Source organism: Nematolebias whitei, chromosome 7, assembly GCF_014905685.2.
Source record: "Nematolebias whitei isolate Nwh7 chromosome 7, NemWhi1, whole genome shotgun sequence".
NCBI classification, from domain to species: Eukaryota; Metazoa; Chordata; class Actinopteri; order Cyprinodontiformes; family Rivulidae; genus Nematolebias; species Nematolebias whitei.
The window spans coordinates 17,389,472-17,395,949 of NC_056504.1; positions in this window are offsets into that span (position 1 = coordinate 17,389,472).

Below are 6,478 nucleotides of genomic sequence, written 5' to 3' on the forward strand. Positions count from 1 at the left end.
TCACTCATTCCTCTCAGTCTGGGCCAGATTCTCTATCCTGTCTCATCAGCAGTAGACTTTCCAGCATTCCATTGATTGACTCATCACGTTCATGACCCTTGCCTTGACCACGACCACGCTTTTGCCTCAGCCCTCGTCTGCTTTTGCTCATCTGATCAGGTACCGACTCATGCTCTTGTTTTTTGACTCTCTTTTTGGATCACGTACTGGATACTTCTGCTGAACAACTGACTTCACGGTATGAACTCTGCCTTTCCCTTCTGACTGTTTTTTGGCTCACGGATTAAAGGTCAAGCTCATTCTGTATCACGGACTTATCCTTACCCCTGAATCTGATTCCCACAGATTCATTTCCCCAATTAGTCTTTTTCCCCCTGCATCTACTAACCTTTATCTTTTAGTTGCAAGCCTGTTGGACTCCGTTCCAGTGGACCTTAACATCAGTTCTACTTCTACTGGCAGCCCGCCACTACAACACTACCCAATCTCGAACTACCAATCAGAAGATCGGAACCAGCCCAGAACCGGACCTACTGCAGAGTTTTACTTTATTTCACAATAAATCTTTTAACCCTCTCAGTGGTTGTTGTTGTTGTTTGCAATCCGGCCTCTGGTTCATGACAGTATGACTTTTTATACCTGTTTATTGTTGTCGCTGTTGTCCTTTGTTGTCATCATTCTTTGTTGAAATCAGGTCTCTCTTGTGTATGAGTCCTTGAGGCTCAATGGGATTTACCTGTCTAAATAAAGGTTGAATGAATTATCATCCATCCATCCATACATATCCATCCATCCTTCCATTTTCTTTACCCCCTTCTTCTTTCCAGGTCACAGGAGCTGGTGCCTATCCCCAGCAGTGACTGTGCAAGTGGGGCAGTTTAGAGTTACTAACTAGCATACTTGCATACTAGTATACTTGTTTTTTGTCTGGACGAAACTGGAGTACCTGGAGAAACCCATGTGTGTGTGAAAAGAACATGTTAACTCCACCTAGAAAGACCCCAGGCAGGGAGGCAATTTATGTCCTTCTTGCTGAGAGGCAACAGCTTTAACCACTGATCCACAGTGGCACAATCATTTTAATCTGTTGGAGAAAATAGTTGGTGCCATGAAAACATCTTTCTGTTCAAACAATGTAAATGATAATGCAGTGTATCTGCTGCATTCTATTTTTAATAAATTAGCAAAAATCTCAAAAAAATCTCTTTTCACATTGTCATAATTAGATAATGTGTGTAGAATTTTGAGGAAATATTAATTTAATACAATTTGGAATAAGGCTGTAACATAACAAAATGTGGGGAAAGTGAAACACTGTGAATACTTTCAACCTTTCTATCTAATCAAGATACCTTTCTTCAAATGCTCTTCAATACAATATTTTTCCTCATTACCTCCAATCACACATACAGCACTCTACTGCTGGGTAAAGGAAGGCACAGATTATGTTGTGAAGAGCTTTGAGTATCTTGATGATGGAAAGGCACTATATAAGTACAGTCCATTTACCATTTAACCACTCAGCCACAGCTGTCCCAAATGTTGTTCCAACTCATTTTTTGAAAAAAGTTTTCACGGTTGTTGGGTCTGACATTTTAGTGGTTTATAACAAGAGTCTCGATTCATCTGTTGTTGTTCCAGCCTGTTAAAACATGCTGTTGTTTGGCTGTTGCTGAAGAAAATTGACCTTGATGTTGTCCTTTATTAGGTCCATTTCAAATTGTCATTTGATATTTTCCTTCTAAAATGCACACAACATTCTTGAAATGTTTCACTCTTGTTTTAAAGCCTTTCACAGCACAGAAACTGCAACAAACATTTTTATAATCTTTTATTGGCTACAGATCCAGGATATTCAGCTGTACTTGTGCTTCAAGATCTGATAGCTGTTTTTGACATAGTTGATCACAGCATTCTGATCTCCTGGCTGGAGCTTTGTGGTATCAAAGGTTCTGCATTGGTTTGGGTCTTACCTGTCTGGTTGAATTTTCTTAGTAAAACTCAAATAATTGGTTTCCTCCTCAGCCCCGACCACTTGTGGAGTTCCTCACAGATCTATTTTTGGGCCCATTTTAATTTAGGCACCATCTTTAGAAAATTTAACATCTTTCATTCCAATGCAGACAACACTCACATCCACCTAAAGTCGAAGCGCAATTTTTCCCCATTAAAACCTGTTTGACTGTTTCAGTGTAATAAAATCTTAGATGATGTCATACTTACTTGATGTGAGTGTGAATAATACTGAAGTTTTTATTTTTGGTCCTAGTGGAAACCACAGAGCTTCTACAGATTTGGATAGTATGGAAATGTTTGTAAAATCTCACATGAAAAATTAGCAGGATATTTGATTTGTATTTTAACATGGAGAAACAGATGTTGATATTTTTATGTCCAAAAAATAAATGTGTTTTTTTTAACTAACACACCAAAGTTAAGTCAGGTCGTCTGGACAGTTTCTTTGTGTTGAAAAGTTTTGTCATTCATCCAAAAGACTTCATCAGCCCAAGGAGCCACAACAAACTCAGTCTTATGAATAGCACCTTCACATAGTGGATCAACCAGTTTGATGGTGCTCAGATGGTTTCTGGAGTCCACCCTCTCCCGCGCCAACTCATTTGAGGCAGTCATGGCCAAAGTCTCTTTCCACACTCTTTCCTTCTGTAATATTAAGAATATCAACCATGGCATTCTTTTATCTCACATTAAAAATACCTTCTTCACAGGGCCAGATTAACACTTTGCTGTACCCTGGGCAACAATCTTCAAGGGATCCATCATCACGACCCCAGAATCACCATAATCTGGCAAAATACAAAATAAATTACCATAATATACAGTAAATATACTTAAAATTCTAACTATCAAGTGTATTTTTATGTATACAACTCCAAATGCTCATTGACACAAATCATCAAGACTGAATTAAGTGGAACGCACTTTGAACACCACAAACCATACCATACCATACCACTTTATTTATAAAGCACTTAAAACGGCTGCAAGGCCAACCAAAGTGCTGTACAGACAAAACAACAGGTAACACACCAAGCAAAATACAAAATGAGGTAAATCAGAATATAGACATAAAAACGATGCAGATAATGACGACAAACCAGTGTGGAGCATACAGGATCAAAACAGAACATCTTGTGTTGAAAGCTACTGAATAGTAGTGAGTTTTTAAACGGGACTTGAAAACCGAGAGGGAGGGGGCCTGTCTGACAAGCAGAGGTAACTCGTTCAAGAGTCTTGGTCCTGCTACAGAGAAGGCCCTGTCACCTCTGCACTTAAGACGAGTTCCTGGAACTGTGAGGAGCAACTGGTCCGCTGACCTCAGGGAGCGTGGTGGGACATACGGTTGTAGCAAATCAGAGAGATGGGGTGGGGCGACACTGTTCAGTGATTTGTAGACATACATGAGTATTTTGAACTGGATTCGAAAGTGAACCGGGAACCAGTGCAGTGAGGCCAAAACTGGTGTAATGTGCTCTCTTTTGCCTGTACTGGTTAAAAATCGGGCTGCTGCATTCTGGACCAGTTGTAGTTGTGCAATGGAGGTCTGACTGATACCAAACAGGAGCGAATTGCAGTAATCAAGCCTAGATGTAATGAATGCATGTATTACTGTCTCCAGGTTATTTTGGACAATATGGGCTTCAGTTTAGACAGCCGCCTTAGTTGGAAGAAGCATGATTTAACAATCATGTTTACATGATTGTTAAGCTTCAGGGAAGGGTCCATTGTCACTCCCAGATTAGTGACTCTTTGTTATTCTGACAGGGTTAGAGCGGAAAGGTCGATGCAGTGGTTTGTGATTGTGTCGTTGGGAGGGAACAACATGACTTCAGACTTATTTTCATTGAAACTTAAGAAGTTTAAAGCCATCCAGTCCCTGATGTCAGGCAGTTGAGCAGCGGTTGAATAGAGCATGTACCATTGTGTCTTAGGGGGAAGTAAATTTGACAGTCATCGGCATAGAAGTGGAAGGGCATGTTGTGTTTCCGGAAAATAGCACCAAGCGGCAGCAGGTATAAAGAGAATAGGAGGGGACCCAGGGTGGACCCCTGCAGAACCCCCCATTTAAGCTCTGCCTCTGCGGAACTAAAATCCTTGATGGAGACACAAAAGGATCTGTCTAAGATCTGAAACAATTGAGGGTTGATCCTGTGACGCCCACCCACTGCTCCAACCTAGCAATGAGGATCTCATGGTCAATGGTGTCAAAGGCAGCTGTGAGGTCCAACAGGACAAGCAGCACAGAATCACCGGTATCTGTGAATCTGAAGTTGTTGTTTAAGACCTTCAGCAGGGCAGTTTCAGTGCTGTGGAGAGGTTTAAAGCCAGATTGGAAAAGCTCTAAGATGGCGTGATCCTCCAGGAAGCACTTCAACTGGGACTCAATTATTTTCTCCAGTACTTTAGAAACAAATGGGAGTTTGGAGACAGGCCGGTAGTTGGAAACGACTGAGGGGTCAAGGTTTAGTTTTTTCAGGAGAGGCTGGACGGCAGCATGTTTAAAGGATTTTGGCACCACGCCAGTGGATAAACTACTGTTTACTATATCAAGAATGGACGGACCTAGAGTCGGAAACACCTCCTTTAGTAGTCGAGGGGGGACCACATCAAAGGGGGAGCCAGAAGGTTTCAAGCTGCACATGACATGCTCTAGAGAAGATAGAGTGATGGGTTCAAAATGGTCAAAAGGAGCTACAGATTGAGGTGGGATGGATGGGTCATGAGTTGGAGGGGAAATTAGAGCCCTGGTGGTCGCAATTTTTTCCAAAAAGAAATGTAAGAAGTTCTCACACAGCTCAGTCGAGGCTTCCAGAGGTGATGGTTCAGTGAGGTGGAGAACAGAGTTTAGGGTGGAGAAGAGGACACATGGGTTGTGAGAGTTTGAGGTTATGATATCAGAAAAGTATATGGATTTAGCAGCTTTTACTGCTTTCTGATAACGGCGCCAACTCTCTTTAAGTATCTGGAAAGAGACTTGCAGCCTGTCTTTTCTCCACTTTTGTTCCACCCTCTTACATTGCTGCCTAACGACCTTGGTGACATCACTCAGCCAAGGTTCTGCTTTGATTTTTGATTTTTTGGTTTTAACAGGTGCGACATGATCCATAGTTTTTAAGCAGACAGAGTTGAACTGGGATGTCAGCTCCTCAGTGGTGGTGAGAAACACTGGGGCCTGAATTATCATTTCAGAGTTATAAACATCTGTGAAATGTGCGGCAGTGAAGTGGTTAATGGTCCGAGTCCTAAGAGCAGCAATGCATGACTTAGGAGTTAGATGGGGGAGGGTGAACTCAAACTGGACTGGTATGTGGTCTGAAGAAAACATTATCACCAATAACAAGATTATTAACAGTCATATCATGAGTTAAAACAAGGTCCAGTGTGTGTCCACACTCTTGGGTGGGACCGTTTACATGCTGAGTTAAATTAAATGAGTCCAATAAATCTAAAAAGTCCTTAACCAAGGGCTTCTCCTGACAGCACTTGTGCAAATTAAAGTCCCCAATAATGCAAACATGCTCATATTTTGGTGTGATTTCAGCCAAGAAGTCAGAAAACTCATTTATGAAATCCTTAGATTGAGGTGGGCGGTAGACGAGTGCAAATGATGTCAGAGGTGAATGTCCGAGTTCAAAGACGCTCAGCTCAAAGCTGGTGCGGGAAACTGGGATGGGCAGTTGTTTACAGTCAAAAGTTGATTTGAATATTGTTAATAATCCACCACCGTGCCGGCCTGATGGCCGCGGGGCGTTAAAATACAAACAGTTCGGTGGCAGTAATTCCGTCAAGGTGCTGGACTCACCCGGAGACATCCAAGTCTCTGTGATGCACAGAAAGTCCATATCATGCTCTTGAAAGTAATCCCTGAGGATAAAAGTTTTGTTGGTAACAGATCTTGCGTTGACCAAACACATCCGGATATTGTCCAAAGTGGAGCTAGCAGCGGTGGAGTTAGCGGGCACTAATGGCCGCAGGTTTTCAATAACAGCCGCCCCAGGTCGGTCCGAGCTGCGCAGCGGCTGACAACTAAAGCTGGTTACCTGGTCCGGGCACACAGGAGAGGAAGATGCAGCGCGCAGAGCTTTCAGCTTCACCAGCTGACCAGCACGTTTTCCTTGGCGTCTGAAGCGATATCTCCGGGCAGGCAGGTGAGGAGCGCAGCGAAGGTAAGCTGGCACGTCTGCCAGCAGGGCCTGAGTGAGGCTGACAATGGTCCAAATAAGCGACTTCATTGACAGAAAAACGAAGATTCAAAAGTTGTTGTCTTTCATACACGAGCAGAGAGTTGATGTCACAGATGTGAAATGCAAAAAACAAAAATAATCTGAACACCATCAGCAGAGATGGATTGCAAGCCATGTACACGGGCGCCATCTTACCGGAAGTCACCATATGTGTACTTGTTTAGTAATGTGTTGACCACTGGTGTCAGAAGCATTTATAATGTGTGTGTGTGTGT